Below are 25,636 nucleotides of genomic sequence, written 5' to 3'. Positions count from 1 at the left end.
ATACATATTCAATAAATATTTTTAATAATTGTTTCCACATACATTGTATCAGAAATAGGTGCTATATAGGACTTCTGTACTTTGTCATGGTTTTGGCTGGGACAGAGTTAGTTTTCTTTGTAGAGGTTCACATAATGATGAAAATAGTGTTGATAACAGAGGGATGTTTCAGTCACTGCAGAGCAGTGCTTTCACAGAGCCAAGGCCTTTCCTGCTCCTGGTGCTGCCTGGCCAGTGAGGAGACTGGGGGTGCCCCAGGAGCTGGGATGGGACGTGGCCAGGACAGCTGGCCCAGGATGCCCAAAGGGATGTCCCACACAGTGTGACACCGTGTTCAGCAATAGCAGCTGAGGGAAAGGAGGAGGCAGGGGGGACATTGGGGTGATGGCATTTGTCTTCTCAAGGAGTTTTGCTGCCGGATGAGCCCAGCTCTCCTGCAGGTGGCTGAACTCCTGCCTGCAGATGGGAAGAAGCAAATGGATTCCTTGTCCTGCTGCACTTGTGCACACAGATTTTGCTTCACCTAGAGAGCTGTCTTGGTCTCAACTCATGAGTTCTGGCTCTTTTACCTTTCTGATTCTCTCCCCCCATCCCAGCTGGGGGCAGTGAGAAAGTAGCTGTGTGGTGTTGAACTGCCTGCCAGGGTTAAACCACAACACATCACACTGCCAGAAGTCAGAAGTTCTTGATTTGAAAGGAGGCTTTTGTCTTATGAATTACATTATTGATTTTCAGTTACTACTCAATTTTGATGCAATTAAAGAACTGAAAAAAAAAAAAATATCCAAGATCTTCCAAACAAATTTTTCTAGTGATATTATTTATTTATTTTTTTTTCCCCCATAAGGAACCAATGAAACAATGTCCTAGTTTGAGACTGTGTTTGATTTTCATTTGGGCATTATTCTGCAAAGTTTTCAACCTCTCATGTCATAGGAAAAATATGCAACAAATATGCAATGGTACTTTTTATGGGAGCATGGAAGTCCAGCTCTGGTGTCCTGGTTATATTCCAGTTGATTAATTAATATTTTGCATACACTTTTCATAAAATTTTAAATGAAAATATTATTATTTCTTTAGAATCCTAGCAAATATAGTATGGCATGTACATTGCCCTCTACAAAAGTCTACATTTCTTATTGTAGTTTAATTTTTGAAACATTTTCAATTTTGAGGAACAATAATTGTAGAGATGTTAGCAATTCATAAAAAGCTAAAGTTACCTATTCAGATCAATGCTTACTTGTTGCAGGGTATCAAACCTTTCACAGTAAAATCAACTATATGTAAAAGAACAAAACTTAAATGAGATACTTGTGGTACATATGGTACAGTAATATGGCAATGTTACCATATAAAGATAAACCATAATGAATTTGAAGATTTTGGTGACCTTACTGACCGTTATGAGGACAGGAGCAATCAGAGTCCTCAAGCACAGATGTGCCTGGGGATATTAAGTGGTGCTCTTGACTCGGAGGGAGACAGGGTGTTGGGCACTCTTTCCTTTCTATTGAACAGCACAGCTGGCCTGTGCAGATCAGAGCATCTGCTGCTCCCTCTGAAATGTTGTTGCTGCGATCCCTTTACCACAAGCTCTGCGTTATGCTTGATTCCAACGCCTGCCACTTGGATAATATAACTGAGAATTACCCCAGCACAAGGTAGAGACTACATTGTGCAATCCATAACATCACATTTACACTTTTAAAATCCAATAAGATCATTCTAGAAGTAGAGCTAGGATTAAAAAATACAGTTACACAGACATGTTTCATCTTGTGTTTTAGAAAACAGCAGAGGATAGGTATTCCTGCAGTGAACTGGTTCTCTCTGTCTTTTATCTTATGAAATATAAATACTCAGCAGTCCAAATGCAAGAGATGATGAAGATCAATATACTTACATTCAGAGTTAATGAGTCTTTTTCTGTGGTATGAATAGTAAGAAGGAATTTGTGGAAGGTTTGTTAGCCATGAACTGATGGATTTACTTGGATTTGTTTCTGGTGATACAATTTTGACAGAAGGTGTTTCTGATATGTTTTCAGGACTGTAAAATGCCAGCCAGGCTGACCAGTGGGTGTACTGCATATCTGTGAATTATATAGTCAGTCAAATCACGATAATTAGGGAACCCATGAAAACAGAGGCTGAGGCCTTGGCTTCTTCCAAATTCTGGCAGGACTTTGGCCAGGAGCTTTCAGCTGGTCTCTGCAGGAGATCTGGTTCTTTGACCCTGTCATGATGCCATATTGTAGTTAGCCCAGGCTGCTGTAGCCTTCCTGGACAAACTGGAGCCAGAAGGATCAATTATCATGAAGAGATCTGAAAAAAGTCAGCTTCCAAAGGCTGCATTGGTGTTAAATCAGCATTGCATATTCTTGGGGAATCTCAGTGCCTCACCTGTTTTAGCACAGACAACTAGATGGCTTGGTCCTTATCTGTTGCATGCCCTTAACATGCTCTGAGGAAGCAGTGATTTGATGATAGGATCTCACTGAGAAAAAGGGTTTGAAAACAGTCTTGTTATAAGAAAAAATTGCAAGAAAGGGAGGAGACCATTATGTGGCAGGGCAGCACAGCTCACCACCAGCTAAACACTTCCCTCTTTGGAGACTGAAAACAAGCAGGAAATAATATCACTCAGAAATGTAACATTGCCCTTGCCTGGGATGGTAGTGTGTGTTTTGTTGTTTTTTTTGCCGCTGAGATAGACAGTTAGTAAACCCCGCATAGTTGGAGGAAAAATAGAGGGCTCAATGCTACCTCATGCTGTAGCTTACTACAGTCTCAGCTACAGCAAGGCAGAATTATCTGCATACTGGAGGGTTAGTGGGGAAAGGAGAGACCCCTGCCCATATGCACAGTCTCCCTAAGCTCTAATGATACTTGTCCAAAAGTTTTAATGGTCTCATGCTCCCTGATGACATTGTAACATTATTTATTTGTTTACTTACTTACTTGTTTAATATCAAGATTTTGAGAAACTCAAAAGTGCTATCCACCACTATTACCTCTGGGCTGTAGGTGTTGTCTAAAATAAAAGTCCTCAAAGCAATTCTCAGAGTCAGAAAAGCAAAACAAAACAAATAATAATAATAATAATAATAATAAATAATAATAATAAATAATAATAATAATAATAATAATAATAATAATAATAATAATAATAAAGGTTTACTACAGCATGTTTTCCATTGGAGGGATCATTTATTCATCACTAGTATCATGGATCTTACTCTAGCCTCACACTATCAGAATAGCAACAGAAGGAGCAATATATTCTTCCAACATAGATATAAGGCCTTTATGCCATCCATGTTGGATATAAGGACTTGATGACATAAAGTCATCTTGAGTCTCTTGAAAACTCCAGTCTCTCCGCAAGAATAATTATTGTGAAGTATCCAGTCCAGACCTGATGAGGTTGTGCAAAGCTGCTCTGCAGAATACCGTGAAGCATCTCACTGGACAGTTTGGCTTTTCAGCAGTGTGGTGGCCACATGGGGACTCTCATCCAGGTCACAGAGCCTGCATGACTGACATGAGAAGTAATCTGTCAGAGCACAACTCTGCTACTTGAAGCTGACTCTACCAGAGTCCCTGATGGGTATGAAGCCAGCTGTACAGACTGGCGATGCCTGTCACAAGGTATAACATTCAAAAGATCAGTTCTAGCTCTCTGACACACCTCTCTCCTCTCCCTTCCATTTAGGAAAGAATATAATTATCTCAGTCATATCTTAACATCATGTATCAAAAATGGGCTGCGATGTTTAGATTTCTCTGATATATACCTAGTGTCTGACCTTCTTTAGGGTTTTGACCATTTTTCCTTCCCTTTCTAATACATCACTCCTGATAGAGAGGTTGTGGTAAGTGAATGACAGTGTTATGGACCAGACTGAAACAGGAAAGAACAGTCAGTCAACATTTTTTAGGTGACAGAAGTATTAGCTGATATCTCTATAACACACGTTCATATAAAAGAACCTTTTTTAAAAGTTTACAGTAACAAAAATAAATTTACACTGAAGGAGAGTATCTCTCTTTAGAGCTTTATGGGCTAGCTTGGATCTTGTGCCATCCATTACAAATGCCCCAATCTCTAAAGTCCCAGTAGGTATATCACTCCTCATTAAGAAAAAGGGGATATATGCATTGACAATGAAGCAAATGATCTTAAATTGGAAGAACACCAGCTTTTCATATCACATTAAACTACTTTGTTATCATGAAGAAAACACTATAGGCTAATGTCTTAAGAAGGTGTAAAACAAAATTTGACTTCAGCTTTGAAAGTTTCATGAAAGTAATATATTTTTTGCTTTTGAATGATGCTAACTCTTTAAGAATTTTGAAAGTTGTTTTAATGAAAACTATAATCGTTGTATTACATTATATATTCAGTAAGAGTAGTGGAAGTAGTGGAACATTGTGTATTAGAATGAATAACTGAAAGCTGGAAGAGACATTTATGCAGTCCAGTAATGCATTAGGAAAGTGCTTAATCTGAAGCAAACACAACTGTATATGCTGTTATTATGTACCCTTTCAGATTTAGCTATGACAGAGTACCTTACTTAGCATTCTAAGATATTAGATAAAATAGATAAAATTGAATATAACGCTTCAATTCATCCTAATTTTAAGTAGGTATGTCTTCTGTGTTTTTTGTTGTTGTTGTTGTTGTTATTTTTAAGAAAACTTTTTTCCAGTGAATGCAGAAACTGTCATGAGGTGGAACACTATGCTACCACTTCTTTTAGGCAAATAGTTGCATCCTGAATGGCAATTTATTTTTTTTTCTCTGCATTTGCTTAATGATATTATTCATACAGAGATAATTTGTCGCAGTATGAGACTGCCTGCTCCAGAGGAACTCAGCAGGAGCTGGGAGCTGCTGCCTCTCTCAGGTCACTCTGCTGTGAGGCAACAGCTTGTATGCCTATAGGAACTCGCCTACACCCACCCCTTTCCCCAAAGAAATATCACTCCTCTGTTCCCACTGTCACTTTCTTCTTTTTCAATACTGTGTAGCATCTCAAAAAATCCCCTAAGAAATAGTAAATATACTTCTACACACTTATGTCTCCACCCAAACATGGATTTATAAGTGGAAAGAGTGTTCTCCCTGAATGCATAAAGTAGCTCTTGGAAGCTTTGATCTATGTCCATCAACAAATATAAAAAATATTGAGGAAGAAGAAACTTTTATGCAAAAATGCCAGCCTAAATGTCAAAAGTGATCAGTTTCATTATTGAACTGAGGAAATCTGCTATTAGGAAAAAAAACAAAACAAAACAAAACAAAAATAAAAAATAAAAAGGAAAAAGAAAAAAGAAAAAAAAAAAAAAAAAAAGAAAGATTTTTCAATGTCTTTCCAGATACTGTGCATGTATGTGGCTATTACATGATGATGTCTGACACCAATATTACTTGGAGTGTTATAGCCAAACACCTGTCTTTGGATAATCTGTATTTAATTTAATTTCTCAAATTCCTCTAATTGTTAACTTCCACATCTTTTTACCTGTGACCATTTTTGAAAAGAGATGGGAGCTATAGATTTTTTTTTTTTTTCCAGAGTTACCAGAAAATTATTAAAGAATTAGATGAATGTTTCCTCCACCATTACAGAATAAATTGTACTTGGATCAGTGATTCATTTTATAAAGTGGATATTGTAATATATTCATTTAGCACTTCCTAATAACTTTGGAGAGCCTACAAAATTAATAGATTGGCTTTATTAAGAAGAGCTGTCATTAGATGTGAAATTCAAAACTCTAGTCTAGTTGAGAAAAACAAAAACATCTCTCAATATCTTCTGCCTTGTGCAGTCCTTTGGAATTTAACACCTCTTTGTAATTCTCCCCTTTCTTCCCTGATTTCTTTAATTAGTGCCCCTGTGTACTTATTGAAGTCCTCAGCAACAAAATATTGTTAAAATACACAGAAGTGCAAAATTGCCTTAACATGAGGTTATTAAAAAATGTGTTGTGTTTTATTTTTTCTTCAGGATCATTGTGATTTTGGATTTCCTAAATATGCTAATTTAGATGTAAATGACCTAGACATTCACAGAGGCAGAAGCAAAGGGACTGGGTAGTGGACCATTTTTTGAAAGCAAGGAATCAAGCATTCTTCTAGACCTATGGCTTCACTTGAAGTACTGTTGCTTTACTAGGATAAATAGGAGATGTATGGGTTCAGTGACTTTGAAAATGAGGTTATATAAACTCTGTAGGGATCATTGCTTTGTTTCATGCCCTCAATGCCAGTGCCATGCAGAAGTCACATAGTCACTTGTGTCAAAGAGATTATAGTTTTCTCTCTCCTAACACTTTGTGCCTTCCATCCTTTCTTATCTTGAACTCCGGAGTACGCCCATTGTCTTGAACAGCATTCTTCCCACATGCCTCATAAGATTGATTATGCAGCTAAATTTAGACAGAAACATACTTTTATTTATTTATTTATTTATTTCCCTGTGGGGAGGTGGATCTATAATTTATGCTGTTCAGTACTGAAGTTGACTTTTGTTGTAGTACTGTTTTGTGTAGGGGTCTAGAAAACCATGTTTCTTTCTCCCCTCTTGTGTGAAAGAAGCTGAAAATTAACTGGTTTTATGTCACTTAGTTATTCAGGAGGGTGACTTTTCCTTATTGATTTATTTGAGGACTTTTTGTCAAGAACTCGCAATTTAGACCCTCTTTAACTTGCTGCTTAAAATTGGATGTTCATTTCTCTATATAAGAAGAATTGCCCAAAACAATGGAAAACTAGCCATGGATATTCTGGTTAGTTATAACTCATGGACATATACATGTATGTATACATATATATTTTTTACTTGTGGAAGATGAAATTTTAATAGTGTTTGTTTTTTTTTTGTTTTTTTTTGTTTGTTTGTTTGTTTGTTTGTTTGTTTGTTTTGTTGTTGTTGTTGTTGTTGTTGTTTTCATTGTGGTTTTACACATTTAAATTTAGCAATGGTAGCCAATTAGAGAAGCCTTAATTATCAAAGAATACTTTAGAGGACTTAAAATCTAGGCTTCTGGCAGGACTATAGACCAACTTAGGTAATAAGGAGAGAGCTAAGTCTGTCTATTTTTTTTTCAGCTTGACCAGATTTATTTACTTAAGTTCCAGTCAATTGCACTTATGCAATTCCATTGTAGTCCTAATCTAAAGACAGTGGGGTGGCCCAGCATTAGCTGGGTTTTAATTTTGCCTTCAGAATCTTTATTACTGGTGATGATGTGTGAAAAAGAAAGAGCACAGCTTGGCTTTCAGAAACCAGGGTGAGTTTGTTTGGTTGATGCTTAGGAATAAAAACAAACAAAGCCTTTGTAAACTAGTAACAGATGAAGTAGAAGTCCCTTGAAATAATAAAGATGGGCATCTACACGGAAATTCATCATTAGAATATATCATCAGTTTAATTTGTAGGTGATGCAAATTTTGTGTTTGCAAAGTAATTATAAAATACTTATTTAAAGCGGTAGCTCATATTAAACAAAACAGCATGTAACACTAACTTTCAGTATTTATAATGTATCACTTGGATGGCCTTTATATTCAACAGAAAGACAGGTACATGTTTAGAGTGTGATTCATTTGGCCTGTTTCAAATAGGAAATAGATGAAATGTCCTGCAAGTACCTATTTCTCTCCACTACCTACAAAGAAAACCTAAAGAAACTAGATGAAATGCAAATTTTTTATTGTCATGTTTATATTTATGCAAATTAAAAATCACAATTTAGTGTTTGAAGTTAACTAAAGATGTGCACTTCTGTACAGAGTTGGCATAAAAGTCATTTTTTATCATGCATTTTTTAACTTGAGAATATATTTTTCTCATACAATATTGAGCACTGGTATTTGTATCTTTCCCTACAAACAAACACTACCTTCTGAAATAGCATACTGTTGTGAAGGGCTTGGAAAAACAGGGAGAAAAAGAGTGACAGGATAAAACAAAATGACAATTGCTTGAAATACTAAGTATAATTTATATTGATATCTAGCAAACAAAATCTAATACAACAAAGCACATATCATTTCCAGTAAGCCTTACTAAAACAAGACATTAAAATGGAATAAAATGTCTCTGATAATATCTTTTCTTAGACTAAGTTTGCCCCTAAAACAATTTGCTGACATAGCTGGGCTGAGGAGGGGTGAGATATTTTCACCATCCTGACTGACGTAAATATGATAGCATCTGCCCGGATATATAAATGCTTGTAAAAAGGAAGGAAGGAAGGAAGGAAGGAAGGAAGGAAGGAAGGAAGGAAGGAAGGAAGGAAGGAAGGAAGGAAGGAAGGAAGGAAGGAAGGAAGGAAGGAAGGAAGGAAGGAAGGAAGGAAGGAAGGAAGGAAGGAAGGAAGGAAGGAAGGAAGGAAGGAAGGAAGGAAGGAAGAAAGGAAGAAAGGAAGGAAATAATGCTTGCTCTATCTCCATTGTTAGGGTTTACCAATTTACCTGTAGTGTACAGCTTTATCAGCAGGCCCTTCTAACTTTATTGAAGGCCTTCCTGACATTTGAAAGAATCAGACTTTGTATTCCTGTTTTTTTTTTGATAACATTATAAATCACCTCCAATGAACAACTTTCCTAAGTGAGTGGTCACTTATTAGATATGCATTTTCATTCAATAAAGATGTGCTGTCTAGCTGAATATATGCTAAAATTTTATGAATTCCCCTCCTCATTTCTGCCAAACTATATGAATCCCTTTAATAATTTCTGGCATATTGTGTTATGTCACTATGTATGACCTGAATGTATCCAGACATATGTTATATGGAGCCTTTATCTTCTTTTCAGTGGGTGGGAGAAAGTCTATTGCTTATCAGGAAACTGCCATGTTTAATTCTTGAGGGTATTTAGTTCCAGAATATAGAAGGATTTGCATATTTGGGATATTTATTTTATGCTACCCTGGCAATTCTTGGTTCTGTAATCTTCTGAAAAGTTTGCAGTTCTTCATAGCACTTAGGGAGGAAGGTGTGTGCTACTATATGCCCTAGACAGAAGGTGGCTTAACATTCCTCACAGCAGCACATTTTTCATACCGTTTTAAATACATCTGCTTTCAGTACAGTCAGACTACAGGGGGGTGGTTGGGCATTGTGGTCTTGCCAGCTTATGGAAAATACAGCAGTGTTAACAAACATAGCATTTTAAATGCTGTAAGTCTACAGGAATAAGTCCATTTGTAAATTCTCTCATTTTAATATATTTAAGTTGGATTTGTTTTGTTTTGTTTTGTTTTCAATTTGAATGAAAAATGAAAAACTACAAAACAACCCCCAAACTTAACCATTTTTATTCCATTATGAGACCATTCACATGAGTTGTTACACCAGTGACATATAAGTTTTAAGTAAAAACATCTGTGCTTTTAGAACACAGACAAGCCCTTAGAGAGGAACTTTTTATAGCTCACCAAGCCTCCCCTCTTTTTCTGTGTGACAAAGCTCTGCTACTGTGCTCAGAGTGATCCTGATTTGTACTTTGTGCCAGCTTAATGCCCTACTGGAGATGTTGTTATACTGGGATTTCGTGTGCATAATTTTTTCTTGATGGCTGTCCTCTATCAGTATAACAAATAGCTCTGCTAGTAAAATTACTTCCCTACTTTTAGCTTATATGTAAACTGCCTATAACAAAACAGTCACATTTATCTGGACTCCTTCTTCTATCAGATTACTCTGTCTCCTCGATTACTCCAGCATGACCATTTGACTGCTCTCTACATTAATTCTATAAAAGTTATCCAGGCTGAAAACAGAACAAGGGATATCATTCTGTGGGATTAAAAAAAAAAAAAAAAAAAAAAAAAAGCACTATTGCATCTGACCTGAGATTTCTGTAGGATCTGTGTATCTCAGTTACTAAGCTTTTTGTGAACCACAGCAAAAATTCGAGCACACATACACTGTGATGAGAGTATCATCTAGTAAAAAAAAGCAAGTGAGATCTCATTCAGTTGTGTCTAATAGATTTTTTATGAGAGGTGTGCAGAAAATCTCATCTTCTGTAAAGCCCTTAATGGTGTTTGCTCTTATTACTAAATATTGCAAAATCCCTTTGGGGATTTCTAATACATAACCAACATAATATCACATATCTTATCCTGGAGATTCCTAACATCTTGCTGTCCCTGTTCTTTCACCTTATGCATCTTTCTGAGTTAACTCTTTCTTATGCAACAGCATATCAGGAGAAACAAATTGCAAACACTGTTGATCTGGCACCTAAGGCTCTTTAATTAGCCAGGATGCCAAACTATAATGAGAATAAATTGCTAGAGAGAGCTTTCTGATGTTTTCTTTTGTTTTTCATTGAGCAAGATTATGGTGAATAAAAGATAGCATTAGGCAAAGTTCAGGTAGGTGCTTGGATTTTTTTCTTAATAATAGGAACTTTTTTTTTTTTTTTTTACCTTAACTGCAGACCTGCTGTCTGCACCCTGCAGACCTGCAATATATGCACCCTTTAGGGCTCAGAGAAATGAAATAGTAGCCTGGTTCTTCCTGGTGCCATGGTGAAAACTTCACAGTGCTCACTGCTCCATGCTTGTCAGTGCCCCTCCAAGAGATGTGGTGGAAGGAATCCCTAGCTAGCTTCCAGGGCAGAATGAATAAGCTATGGAAATGGCTTTATCAGCTAGGCTGTACAAAGCTGATCTCATCTGCAGTGGATGAGGAAGCAGTTGTATGAACTGCATTGCTGGCTCTGCAGTGGGGGTAGAACCTCTAGCCAAAGAAGAAGCAAAAAGAAACAGGGTTTCTAGGTAGCTCTGCAGACCCCAGTAAGTATGTTTTCACAGAATCACAGAATCACAGAATTTTCTAGGTTGGAAGAGACCTCAAGGTCATCGAGTCCAACCTCCAACCTAACGCTAACAGCCCTCCACTAAACCATATCCCTAAGCTCTACATCTAAACGTCTTTTGAAGACTTCCAGGGATGGTGACTCCACCACTTCCCTGGGCAGCCTGGGAAGTATTTTTCTCCAATATACTTCATGCCTGAACTATGAACCAGTTATGCCTCATTTGGTTAGCACTTAGTAAACATGGCACATCTAAATTAGGTGTATCAAGCCCATCTTATGTGTTATTTTGGGAAGTATTAAACAAAGGTTATTAAATAATGTATCACAAAACTATTGCCACCTCCAGTTATTGTTGAAATAGTTGGTGAAATCAGTGTCTCTCTGTTACTTTCTTTTCACCCATTTCATACAACAGTGAAGTTGTTGAAAAAAATACATGCTTGCCCACCACTTCTGGATTAACCTCATATTTGGACAGCAAGTCAAGGTACCTAAAATAAGAAAAAAAAGTTCTTGTAAATCATTATCATTATATTTTTCAACCAATACCCCAGTAAAATGAATTATATGAAATACAAAGTAGAGTCACCAGGATCAGCCCAACAGAGTGTGAGAAAGACTACACGTACTTACACATCCACTGCATACATCCTAACCACGCAGGTTAGGTTAAAGCAGTGTTGTTCAGGTGATTTCCCCAGTATATACCTGCCACCCACCTCAACAGAATATGTCTGCCTGAGGCAGCATGACTTCAAAATCATTCTTTATGTAACTTTAATCCTCAGGACAGAATATCAGTGCCACTGGTCAAGAGGATTTCCTCCTGATGGATCAGAAATTGTTCAGATTTTCTGTAAGTTCAAGGACTTAAGCCTTTAATTACGCCACTGAAAGATCAAAAGAAAAAAAATAAAAAATTCACCCATGGTGCTTGATCAAAAATTCTGTTTCCTCAGTGGAAAACATTAAAATAATTAGTTTTATTTTTTTTTTTATTTTTTTTTTCCTAGGCTTGGTGTGCTTGAGCATGTTTTCTTCATGTTTTGAGAAGGATTTAAACCAAAATAATTATATATAATTTGGCTTCCTTTTACATTTCAGAACTTCAGTCGTATAAGAAAGGTGACCTAACAGTTGGATTAGGACCAGATCAATTCCAGAGGTGAATTATTTAATTAGTTCTTTACAGCAAGTAACCCATCTGTAATACAGATGCTTTGATAGATTGAAATGTCACAAAAGGCTATTTTTTTTTTCTAAAATATTTACTTTAGAAATACGTTAGTGCAATTGCTCAAACATGGAAGCTTACTTCAGGTTTCTGTACCTGAAATTCAAATGCAAACAATACTTAGTTATTCTAATATTTATATAGTATTTAATTAGATGAAGTTTTAAATAAGGAACTAATACAAAATGAGAGTGTAAAGCAAGCCACCCTCCTTTACCTTCTGTTCCTAATCATCAGCCAAGGTTTTCCATCTTGGACTGGATGCAATGTATTAGTTATTCACTGCTTGAGATTTGCACTTAGTTTTGACTGAAACCATGAATAAAATTAAATTACTTGATTTTGATTCTAGTAAATATTTATCTGTAAGACAAGACTATTACAGAGCCAAGCATAATTCGCAGTACCAAGGTAGCAGTTGTAAAAAAGTAAAGGTGTTGACAGGCTTTTATGAGGACACTTACAGCGTTGTGCATACATTATTTTATTTCCACATCTAGCCAATGAGTTTCCCATTCCTTCCACAGGAGATCTAAGAATTCCTTAAAAATTTCTATATGCAGTCGGAAGTTCAACTTTGAACACAATACTCAACTGGAAAGATGTAAGGTTCCTGAAACAATCTTCTTTCTTCTTTTGTCTTTCAAATGGAATAAAATAACGATTGGACAGACTCCACATTTTGTCTGTGTTATCCAAGGTATTTTCTTTAGCATTAATATTATTGCAGATTCCTAGAGATTCTTTATTCTTATGGTCATGATTGAACACTGTATTTTACTACTTTGTTGAAAAGTCCAGCAGAACTGTCAAGAAAATAAGTTTATTTTGTCAAACTCTCCATTCTCAGATTTTTAGTTAGAATCTGAGTCTTAACAGAGTTTTAAGCTATTTCTCATATTAAATGAATTCTGAAAACTTAAGAGCACACAAACTTAAAAATCGTTCAGCTTGAAAACAGAATGGAGTAGCTTGCCTTTTAGCAGTGAGTAAGCAGTGTATGTATTGATTACAAACAACATAAGCTTTGGAGCTACCTGATGACCCAGTTTTAAAATGTTTATTGTTGATTAAAATGATCATTTCAAGTCAGTGGCAGAATACACAATGCTGGACCACATCCAGACTCTTAAAACTGTTAATGGCTGCCCTCCTCCAACAGATGGCCACTATATTTGTTTTATGGGAGAGTTTGGATCCATGCAGTTAACTGCACTTCTGGCTTGTTGCAACTAGAGGTGCTACAGTTGGAAGAGCCATTTCCACAAGCAGATGACATCATGGCATAATTTGTACCAAATAAATAAATAAATAAATAAAATAAAATTGTCAAATCACTAAAATGAAAGAATTCGTTTCTAGTGATTTGAAGAAAAGGTTGAAATCAAAGAGGGCATGTCATTACAAGTTGTTCATTCACTGATGGCCCAATTTATTTTGTATTATAATAAATTTGGTAACTGTTGATAGAAAAAGTCATACGCAAATGCCTGCTTCCATTTATCTTAATAGTAATGCAATGTTACATTGCAGCATGAATGAAAAGCTGGTATGTTTCAAAGCCTTGGCAGCTTGCGGTGACCTTCAGGAGAAATGAAATGCTCTGTTGGCTAGGGAAACAATTGAGCTGAAACCAGTCAGGCACAGTAAACTCAGAGACAGTCTTTCCAAATTAAAAGCTGTTCAAAACAAGGCAAAAAAATGAGAATGTACCATCTTGTTGCAAGGTGATTTTATGCACAGATTACAACAGGAGAAAAAAGGCAAAGTTCAGATCTAAAGGAATTCCCATTAACTTGAAAAATTTCGAGATTAGGTTGAACATTAGCATCTAAAGGTAGTTGATGTATGAACATGCTGTAGAAGCCATAACCTGTTGAAAAGCTCTGAGATAAATTTAGGCTATTGACCTTTTAGCACATTAGGGAATGAAATAAATCACTGGCTGCAAGTAGTAAATTTGCTACAATAAAAATGCTTTCCAAGTACTTCTAGTTATAAAATTTTGCAGTCAAGAACACTACATATGTGGAATAACCTTTTAATATTTCAATTATGTCTGAATAGTATGGACCCAATCCTGCATTTTTGCATGTCCAAAATTCTTATTAAAGTCAATGGGCACGGGTATTTTAGAGGATAAGGAAGAAAAGGTCAGATTTGAAATCAGCCAGCAATGTCCTCATAAATTAGTGGTTGTTTACAAACCAATAAAGAGCCCAGATTAATCTCTAATAAATTTTCTCATATTTCAGTTGGAATGCTTAGGCATATATTATTTGGTGTTAAGATGTGCAAGATCTTTATTTCTTCAATGTATGGGCAGGTACTGTGAAGAGGCCAGGACAGTGTGAGAAGCTACTGCTGCAAGTTTCAGCCCATACTAAGTTCTGCTGGCGTAAGTGTGCAAACTGCATCTGAAAATGCCTACATAACTAGTTAATAGAGATTCTGCTATAGAGGCAGTTATATAACGAAGTGTCCTTTTGAATACCTTAACAATGTTTCAGAAGTAGATTTTGTATTTCTGTTTCTTGAGCCTTGATGACACAGGAAGTTGCATTTTTGTCTGTTCTAGCAACACAGATGTAACAAGAACTTACTTCAAGATAGACAATGCTTAGGTCTTCTTTCTGCCCACTGCAGAATAATTTTATGAGTGATATATAAATGCTTACACAGCTTTAAAAGGAAAGAAAGTATTGATGGCATGTGTTTGGGGAAAGGAATTATATCTTCTGTCTTTGTGCATTTTCTTGGCTTTAATGTTATTTAGACATGTTTCTATTTGCAGAAGACATAAAAATATATAAACCACACAGCATGTATTCATCTATAAATGTCAAAAGGCGTTCCTCAAGGTGACAAAGGCTTTATTTTTTTCCCCTTATAATTGTAATATGTACACTATTAACTGGTCAAGGATAGGCTTTTCCAGAAATTCTTGGGAACTGTTGTTCCCTTGGAAGTTCGTAAAAGTTATTTGGGGCTTAGCATCTTTCAAGATCAGATTTTGGCAGAGAGAGGGTGAGTGTTGTCTTACTGCAGCATGAGATATAGTTGATTTTATCAATGCTAGGCCTAGCTACATTCTCATTGTTCAAAGAATTTGAAATCTGAATGAAAGGAAACATAACTCTGCTTTATTAGTTGAAGCTCCCTCACTTTACCAGGTCAGCAACATTTCTTGACACTAGAAACCCTGTCCTGGCCCCCTCCTTGGCTGAAGCAGAGAATAGTTTCCCTTCTCTTCCAATGAACCGTTTAAAGGATTCTAACAGGTGGATAATCAGCTTTTAATAAAAGAAAATTATTTACAGAGTGCTATAATGGATAGGGTCCTGTATGTTATTAATCTCAACAAATAACAACGATTAGCCAATTATGAAATCTTTTTTATATGTCTTTTTTTTACCTTTAGTATCCAACAAGACTACGTAGTCATGCCTGATTTGCACTGTTACATATCCAATATATGTTTCCTTCCCCGAAATAAGTATTCAAGACATATGCTTTTATTATGCTTATGGGAAAAATTCTCCCCAGACAGCTCTCTTCTGAGATTTTTTGGGGAATATCATGTAAGAAGTGATTTCTTGCACAAATGTCTTAGAGAACCCACAAGGCTGAAATTAACAGATTTGCTTCAATTCTGAAGTCATATTAACATTTGAAGAGACAATGAGAGGCCAGTTTCCATATACTGGTTGCTATTTATTAAAAATAAAATAAAATAAAATAAAATAAAATAAAATAAAATAAAATAAAATAAAATAACATAAAATAAAATAAAATAACATAAAATAAAATAAAATAACATAAAATAAAATAAAATTTAAAATATATACTAAAATAAAAGCTTTGGGAGTAGAATCAGTCTCCTAGTTTCCTACTCCTAAGTTTAACAATATTATGGATAGTATGAACAATCACATGTGCCCTGATATCTACCCATCATTCCTAAGTGTTGCTTGTGGTTGAAATGCTATCTTTTGCTAGACCTGCTGCCTTCCAGCAAGGCCTTGTTAAATTTGCGCAAAGATGACATGTAAAGGAAAGATTTGTATTCTTCAACAATTGTATTCAGGGGGAAAAAATTAGAAATAAAATAAAAATAATAAAAATAAACCTTTTGTCTCTTTATTATTATTATTTTTAATTTGAGTACCAGCTACTTCCTGATTTACCTCACAAAATTATAAAGTCTATTCATGAAGCTCCTTTATTTGGTCTTTCTTCAGAGTTTGATGTCCACAGAAAATCTGAATACAAAACAATCATGTACTTTTACACTCAGCATATTACTGGAGTTCAGCACTCTGTACAGCTTATTTGGCTCTCTGCATAATGCCCTATTTGACAAAGATATTGAGATAATATATCATGTTATGTATACAGAACATTCTAAGAGTTTGGTGAAGGACAGAGTGGGAGTATTTGGGAGGATGCTGTGATAATAGTTGACCTTGCATGAGGCAACCAAGGACATAAATAAGTTGCAAGAGTAGTAAAGTATACAGAAAAGGAAACACAAAAGTGGAGAAAGACAGTTAAAATAAAAAAAGGGCACCAGAAAGTCAAAAACTTAAGATCTTTTACATTGAATATTATCACTTTGCATATATTTCTTTTATTGGAAGCTAATTTTCACAGGGATCAAAGAAGAGTTTTTTCATCCTATCCTCCCTTTCTGTTGTTTTTTGTTTGTTTGTTTGTTTGTTTGTTTTGTTTGGTTTGGTTTGGTTTGGTTTGGTTTTGTCTTATTGGTTTTTGTCTTTTCATCTTTTATTTTGTTTCTTTATTTTTAATCTTTCTACTTTTCAGTTTGGGGTGAGATTTTTGAAGATGGAAGTAACATGATACTTTCATATTTGCCTGTGTAACTTGGTAGCCTCTGATCTATTGACATTAAAACAAGATTTTAGATTATCAGGTGTTGCTTCAGGTGAGCATATAATTACAGGGAAAACAAGCATTTTATCCATATGTATTTAGAAATATTTGTGTGATTAACCAGCAATGAGTGAGAAATAAGTTGTTGCCTGTTAGGTGGTCATGTGTTAGTCTTACAGGAGAAAATATTTACAGTTATAATGTCTGAACAAATAGGAAGCTTGGTAGTTAATATGTTTTCTATTGGATCAACAAATCACTACTAAGCACAGAGGATTTGCAATAGAAAAGAGAGGTAACAGCCAGCATGTCATTTACTTTCTTTTAGGCAATTTGGCAAGTATTCTCCTTAAGGATACAGACAATAAAAAGCCACAAACTGCAACATAGATCAATAAAAATTGAAATTCCACTAAATGTTCAGAAGAACATGTGTCTCAACCACACATTCTCAAGTATTCATTTTTTACTATTTTTTTTCTCCCACTGAAAATGTCAAAACTATTGTCAGAAGTTGACAGAAGTTTTCTGGAAAAAACAACACCTGAACTGAACTCTAATGTCTTATGCGTACCCAGCTTGAAATATCCATAAAAATCCAATTTTGTGAAGTCCTGAGCACAGCTCATTTACAATCAATTTCTTGATATGTGTCAATTTGTACAAACAAAAACTCAAGTACATTAATTGTTAAAGTTTGAAAATCTACACATAGACAAAATTCTTAGTCTAAAATTCCTGATACTCTAGCTCTCAAATAAAATGTAGCTAAAAAGTTCCATAAAATTCTAACTTGTGATCAGAGGTTGAATTTTGGTCCAGGCCTTTAATATCCTTGAAAAGTAGATATTTCTGGAATATTAAGTATATTATAATCTTCAGTAGTTTTCTACAGAGGATCACCGCTAACATGAATGGTGACACTGTCTTTGTTCTTGCACATGTACTGAAAGTGAAGTACATGAAGCATACAGACTTCAAAGGGACATTAAATGAATATAATATACCTTTAAAATACTTTTATTAATTTATTATTGATATAAATGGCTTATTTTTATAATTATGTTATTATTTTAAAGTGAAATGCTTCCATGTACTTCTTGGAAGTGTCCTTTTGGAATCTGAGCAGAAGCTGCTGCACATTTCATTATTTAAACCTGCACTAGTTCTTTAGGTTCCCTGTGAAATTCTCTGTGAATTCATGCTCATGCTCTGTCATGTTGTTTGTTTGTTTGCTTTTTCCCCTGGATAAGAAAAGTCCCCTTGCTCTTTCTGATCTAAATATAAGGAATGGCTAGTGGAAAGTTGAGAAGCTCAGTTAAAATGAAGACCTTTTGCCTTTATGTGTTACAGACTGTATATTGGTATTTGTTTTGAGAAGTAAAGTGATGCTACGCTCATTTAATGTCTGAAAAAGGAAACATGAAATCACTGCTTTAGCACAAGCCAAGGAATTATGGTGAAATGTCTGGTAGAATTCAGCCTACAAAAACTGGAGGGATAGAAAGGTTTCATTTAGTCTCTTTATCAATATTAAAGAAAGAGTAGGAATCCAAGCAAAAAAAGAGGTACTTTCAGGTACTTTCAAGCAAGAGCTTCTTAATCTCAGAAGAAAAGTAGATGATATTGTCCTCTCCTTTGCTGTCACCCAGAAACTTTCCTTAAAGCTTCCTGAGTCCTTCCCAGAGCCAATCCTGCTCATCCTCCCACAAAGCTTTCTTTTCCTTGCTGATATTCTTTCAAGTCACTTTTCACAACTCAGATGTGACCTTTGCAACTCTGGCTCATGATAGCAGAGAACTAATTTATTTATTTATTATTTCAATTTGTTTAAGCTCTATCTCTGTTTTAGAGGTGGTAGTTAAAAGCTTAAATTTTCCTGAATCCAAAATGAGCAGTGGGCAACATCTGAAAAGGTTCTAAATATGAACAGAAAATTGAATTCATCATTTAGCAGCACTAATTAAAATTTTTGTTTGTTCAGTGCCTTCGTTGTTTATTTTAATATTAATATTTTATTAGGCATTGAGAAAAAAACTGCAGTTCTTAGTAAAATGCAAATTCACTTTTGTTGCTTTAAATAAAAATGCAAATTCCTTCTTCCCACTTATCTCTTCAAAAAGAGAACACAGCAATAAAAAAGAAAAAAAAAATCTTTCTGCCACCTGCACTTCCTTCTCTAGCCTCGGCCACACAGGAAAGTTACATAGGTATAAAACAAAAAGATGAATTTAAATTGCTTTACTAAATAGGTCAAAATTGGTTTGTGGACACCATTTTCGTTAGAATAATGAAATATAAGTGAATAATTTTATGGGTCAACTGGGACCAGATTTATGAATGAAATCAACCTTGCACAGATATGAAGCCATGGACATATGAACAGAGACACAGAGGTCAAGGCATAAACCAAATCACTATACTTCATGCAAAGAAAAAAATATATCATATTAACCTTCATTTAAGGCAGTGTAGATGACTGCCATTTCAAGAATCTGTTTCATGACTCTAAAGAGTTTGAATATCCTTAGGATGAGGATGTCATCCCTTGTCAAAAATTTATGCATTTATATGCTTGTAGATTAAAGAATATATCTGTAGTGAAGCTACAGAGGCAGCTTTAGTTTAACACGAAAACATAGATCTAGTCTAAATTGTATAGACTATGACTAAGTTGTATTGCTAGTGGCAACATAAAAATTGCAATAGACTAATCTATTCTACTCATGTGAAATACCTAGATATACTCCTTTTCACTGTCTGCACAGGTGTCTATCACAGTATAACTATCAGCTTTGACATATTAGGAAGTGACCGGGTGACAATATGTTACCAGGCATCAGTGACTCCATGATAACTGTACATTGTGCATGCTCCATTTGCTCGTGATAAATGTGAGGTATTTGATTCAGGTTACCCTTCAATAAGGAGGGTAAGCTTCTTGACTTATGCAGAGGATGCTGCAGAGTAAGATTATGCATAAGAACATCAGAGCAGCTGATTCACAGTACTACATTTGTGGGTTAAAGCTTTATGCCAGATTGAAATCCAATTTAAGTTAAATCAGTGCAATTCTGCCCCACAGGTGGGACATTAAGATTAGTGCATTAGTACACAATAAAAGCTATACTGGTACAATCTATGATTTAAGTAATCACCCAGTGTTAGCAGGCATATCCTGTATGGAAAAGGAATATAACACCAGTTTATGGGCAAATTTACATTAGCATATATTAGCCAAAAGCCTGACAGTCCAACCTCTGGTTGACACAACCGTAGCGCTAAAAACACCTAAAAGCATGTAAAGAAGCAGTTAAGACAAAAATATCAAGCTTCTACCAGCAGCATTCAAAGATGTTATGTTTCTGGTCAATCTAGATATAATATCCCTAAATGAAACAGTATGAAAGCAGAGTTGCTAGTTCAAAAGCTAGGAGAAAAAAAAAAAAAAAAAAAAAAAAAAAAGATAGGAGATAGGCTATGTTATTCTGTTAAAGGAGTTGACTTAAGCTGTACCCGCAGGGAAAGCTATTTTATCAGAATGATCTATTTCTGTACTACAAAGGAGAGGCTGGTGTAATTCTATCAGGGCAGCACTTATCGCCAAACCTGTTAAGTACAGCCAGGCTCTCAAGATAACTTATTTATCATAGGAAGAGGAAAGGTGTGTTGAAGTAAAGTATATTGGCTGGAGTACAGTTCTGATGACTTAAGTTGCCTTCTCAAGAGGAGTATTTTGCTTGTCATATTCCAGAACAAAATACTCCTGGAGTAGGAGTCCTGAGACAACTTTTTATTGTGTAAGTGGTCTTATCAGGGCTTACACGAACTATATATTTAAAAAGTAACTAAAAATGTAAAGGTACTAACAGCAGCAGCTACATAAAATTGCATTTATGTTCAAAAAAAAATTCTGTGTAGACCAGTATTTAGGGTCCAAATATATTTCCTTGGAAATTGTGATTGAATTTTATTGTAGATTAGCACTTAAGTGAACCTGGTGGTCCACTTCATGTGTAATGCAGGTTATTTGTAACTTGTTCTTTACTGTAATAAATAATGATCTTATCTTGATGAGACCTGAGAAAGGACCTGGAGCTTCTGATCTCTTGTGCTGTGTCCTGCTCTGCCTGAGGTCTTACTCATGCACTGCATCTTAAGAATTCCTAATTTATTTTAAAATTTTCTGCAAAGTTTCACAGCTATATATATATACATGTATGTAGATAGGGAGGACATGGAGAAAATTATAAAATGATTTATTTGTTATAAATATTAAATTGAATTGCAGTGGTTGAAAAGAATGTTCAAAGAAAACTTATCGCTTCAGATTTGAGATTTTGGCAAAAACTTGTCCTACTTTGTATTTCTTCCTCATTTCTATCCAAGATTTGTCACCTGTTGTTTTCATTAGCATTTCTTTTCTGTTCCTGCATTTATTTCCCTGCCTGTCACAGCTTTTTTCCTTCTCTGAAGAGTGCCAGAATAAGCTTATGAAGTTATTACTCCAAGTGACTTTTTTTTATTTATTTTTCTGGAATATGAGATACTTTCAGTTCCCATGTTTATTAAGTTCAAAAGAGAGACATCCTCTGTCCTCAGTAAAGTAGACAGGGCCTTTTAGTTATTCTATCTCTTTGAAAATAATCACTTAATACAACAATTTCTTGATCTTGACATTTCTAACTTATACCTGAAAAGTATTTACAATTGAACACAAAACTGGAAAGATATAGATTTTTTACACATATCCTGTACATTAGAAAACCTGTACTCCTGTAAAAGTTTTGGCATTTAAAGTGATTCTTATGTTTAAATAACCTTCACAAAATCAGAAGCTCAGTTCAAAGACTTTTTGGAAACAGGGAGAACTCCATCTTCTTGTCCTTTTTTTCAGTTCAGATGCATTAAAATGTTGTACATGCCAATCACTATTGTTTGAATTTTTGGTCAATAATAATGGATTAGTTTTTGCATTATGCTAATGAGATACCCATGAAGGGTAAATTTAATGTTGTGATAAATGCAGGGACTACTTGTACACTGATATTCTTAAGAACTATTTATTGAATTTGTAAAACTTTTTTTTTTTTTTTTTTTTTTTTTTTTTTTAATAATTATTCTTTAGTTGAGCTTTCTGTTGAGTGGATAGCATTTTCTCCAGGAATGAAGTATGGAAAATTTAGAAGAATGAGTCCATTGACAACCATAAATAGACTATTCAAAAAAATTTAGCCACTAATGTGTTTTCTTTTATTTTTAAAGTACTGTCATTGAGAAGGTGGCTTCTGTGTGTACTATTTTTGTTGTTCTTCTTTTTCATGTTTTAAATAAATTTTGGGCAGTCATGCTACAGAATCTCAGCCAATGGGAATTTGCATCTTAACCTGGAATAGTTGTAACTGCCTTGTCAACTGGGGAGTCAGTGTAGACTAAAAGCTTTCATTACATCAATTCCATCTTCTAGGTAGCAGCTCTAGGGCTCTATTGTTATAAAAATAAAAATAAAAATGCAGAAAACATTACTAGTTGAATCATTTCAAAGTTAACAATAATATTAAGAGTTTAAGTAATCCCTTTGCCAATATAGTATCATTCATGGTTTTCCTCTCTAAAGATACTTGATAACTGAGATAATTCATTGCAGGATTTGTAAGATGATTCATAAAACACTCACTTGAGAGAGAGCAGTAATGTGCACAGATCTATGCAAAAATAAGGGAAAGTACTTTTTTTGCACAGCATAAAATTGAACTTTTCCCTTGTGAAAAGCTGGTCCATTTATATTTGGGGTTATTAGATTTTTTTTTTTTTTTTTTTTTTTTTGAGGTTTTAGTGATAGGCTGTAAATAGAACAGCACGCTAGTTGTTACTGACCAGTAAATTGATAAACTTTTCTGTGGTCATTCCTGTTCACATACTATCCCAATTGGGATTAGGATCATGGGACCAGGAAGGAATGTTTTCCCACCACTGGTCAGTAGGGATCCTCGTCTATATCAGATTTCTCTGCACTGTAGGGTATGAATCCTGTTGTAGGGTTAGACAAGCATATCATACTTTTTCCCAGTTCTTCCCATCTATTGCTAGCTATTGCTATGGTTCTGGGAAACTGTGACACCTTAGTTAGCCTTGCCCATAACAAGTTAATCACCTGCAGATCAAAACAATTCAGTCCTGTCAAAATATTTGATTCTAAATGGGCAAATGGGTGATATTTAATAAGGTGTGATATTCCAGAGGTCATACTAGATGATCAAATACTCCTTCTGGCATTAAATTGTCTGAAATCAATGACACATGAGGAAGCAGTGGTGGTAAAATGAGTTAGACATACTTTCCATTAAAAAATTCAGAAGTTTCACATACTCTTCAGAATCCTTCTGTTCAAGGAGAGAAAATATAGGCTACTTAAAACTTACATGAGAATTAAATAGTATAAATTTTTAATTCAAGTTCCATAGAACTAAACTGCAACATGTGAGCACAGTTAAAGGTAACACATTCTTAATGTCTTAAGAATGTGTTTAACAGTCCAGAGAGTTTAATGGTATCTTTTCCCTCAACTATTTTGGCTCAACTAAATGCTTAACTAGGTTTTTGGCCATACAAGTCAATTTTATACTAATGTGAATGTGGAGAGATAAATGCCCTTTAATTATAGGGTACTGTGACATTAGTCTTGTGAAAAGCCAAGATGCCACTAATAGAAAGAATTTTGGCAGGCTACATTAGCTAGGAAAAAAACTAATTTTGTCTGAATGTACTGTCTGCCTCTAAGATTGGCCTTTGGAGTCCTCTGAAGCCAATGTCTTTCAGTTGTGACTGAAAAAAAAAAATGTGTGGAAATGTAGTAGCACACAACTTGTTCTAAACAATTATAGTTTTTGTTTGCTTGCTTGCTTGTTTGTTTGTGTGATTTCCAAAACAGGAGATACTGGATAGAGATCAGGGATAAGATAATCAGAATTTTAGCAACTCCTATATGCGTATTGCAGTTGTTTTTAAGGTAAGTTTAATTGAAAGGAAACTCTGTTTCTGCTTTATAGAGAAACTAAAGTATTTTGAGCTGTAAAATGTCTGAATAAGTTACCCAACGTTAAATTGTTTCTGAAGCTGCAGGCATTTTTTAATCTATCTCCCTACTCTACTGTAAATTTCAAGTCATTCAGTTACCTCAAGGAAAACTGAAGAGAACAAGCCTAACAATTTAGAGGCTAAAGAAGTTGGTGCTTCCTCCTGGGTCTACTTCTCAGCTGTATGATGCACAGAAATTAACCTGTGATTAGTTCGAACATGTCCTCATGCTCCAAGCCTCAGTAAGCCAGGCTTGTTTTTTCCCATAATGGGGACATCTCGTTATGTTATCAGTGTTGATGTTATCATTCAGTGTATATGTGGCAGGACAGCCTCACTTGAACTTCTTTAAAGTCACGTGTTAGTCTTCCCTGAATAAATCATATTGATTTAGTGGCTACTTAATTTCTCATGCACGTCAATGAAGATTCCAATAGTTCTTCTATAGTAACAGTCAATCACTTGATTTCCAGTTAAGATTTTGATAGCAACACTTTGTATAGTGGCTATTGTAAACATTGAAATCCTATTCCTTTTATCATAGCTTAAAATAACTTCAAAATTAAGCTCTAGGTTGCTAGGTGGTTTTGTTATCTGCTGAAAAATACATAATTGTAAAATGAAGTTGTTTAATAATGGACTCCATGAGAAGCAGTGAAAATTAGAAATTTATTTATTTGAATGGAAGTGAGGGATTTAATCAGGACATAATAGTCATTTCTTTTGAGATACTGTTCTGATGTGATTTGTCCTGACATTAAAATTCAAAGAGGATATTAGAAATACATACATCTCAGTTGTACGTAAATACTGTCTGAGTTACATTGGACAGAAATACATACACATAAATATACACCGAAAAACACTCCCACGCAAAGGAATGGTATTCCAGGAAATACCAGATATGAAGTTTTTATGACATCTCCACAGAGTGTGTATCGAGACACAGGGATCATACAGTCATAGTCTGTTCTCTGTGCACTCTGCCACTGGCCAGCACAGCGTTCTTGTGATACAGAATCATATAATCATAGAATATCCAGTGTTGGAAGGTATCCGCAGGGGTAATCAAGTCCAACCCCTGACTCCACACAGGACCACCCAAAAATCAGACCATATGTCTGAGAGAATTGGACACATGCTTCTTGAACTCTGGCAGGTCTTGACCACTTCCATGAGGAGCATGTACCAATGCCCAATTACCCTCTCAGTGAAGAACTTTTTCCTAATACCTAACCTGGACTTCCCCTCATACACTTTCATGCCATTATATGCAGATGCATAGTGTCATTCTTTGTCCTCATAGTTTCTTATGTGTACTTACGTAATATTAGCCATATATTAGTTATGCCTCTTTTGAATATAGCGGTATGTTTTTTCTTGTGTCTTTCCCTACAATTGTTTTCATTACAATTTTGCCTTATTCATTGAATATTAATGCTGCTTCTTCAAAATGTCTTGCGAGAAGTACTATATCCATTTTACGGGTGGATAAGTGATATATATGGGCATTAAAATTTAAGAAGTCAACTGATTTTGGAAGTCCACTTTGAGATGTTGAAGACCTGTTTT

General features: G+C 35.2%; 1 protein-coding gene across 6 annotated transcripts in view; it reads left to right on the top strand.

Annotated features, from left to right (window-relative positions):
* The window catches only part of HS3ST5 (heparan sulfate-glucosamine 3-sulfotransferase 5), a 204,007-nt gene that overhangs the window by 24,297 nt on the left and 154,074 nt on the right, over nucleotides 1–25,636 (top strand). Inside the window, exon 2 of one of the 6 annotated variants that reach the window (XM_084514591.1) lies at nucleotides 14,421–14,492. The exons of the other annotated variants lie outside the window; for them this stretch is intronic. The gene's annotated coding sequence lies outside the window, so the exon portion shown is untranslated. The remainder of the gene's footprint in view (nucleotides 1–14,420; nucleotides 14,493–25,636) is intronic. 6 annotated transcript variants of the gene reach the window in all.

Source organism: Aythya ferina (assembly GCF_964211825.1).
Source record: "Aythya ferina genome assembly, chromosome: 3".
Classification (NCBI taxonomy): domain Eukaryota; kingdom Metazoa; phylum Chordata; class Aves; order Anseriformes; family Anatidae; genus Aythya; species Aythya ferina.
Note: the sequence above shows the minus strand (reverse complement) of the source record. Positions and strands in the feature narration are given on the sequence as shown.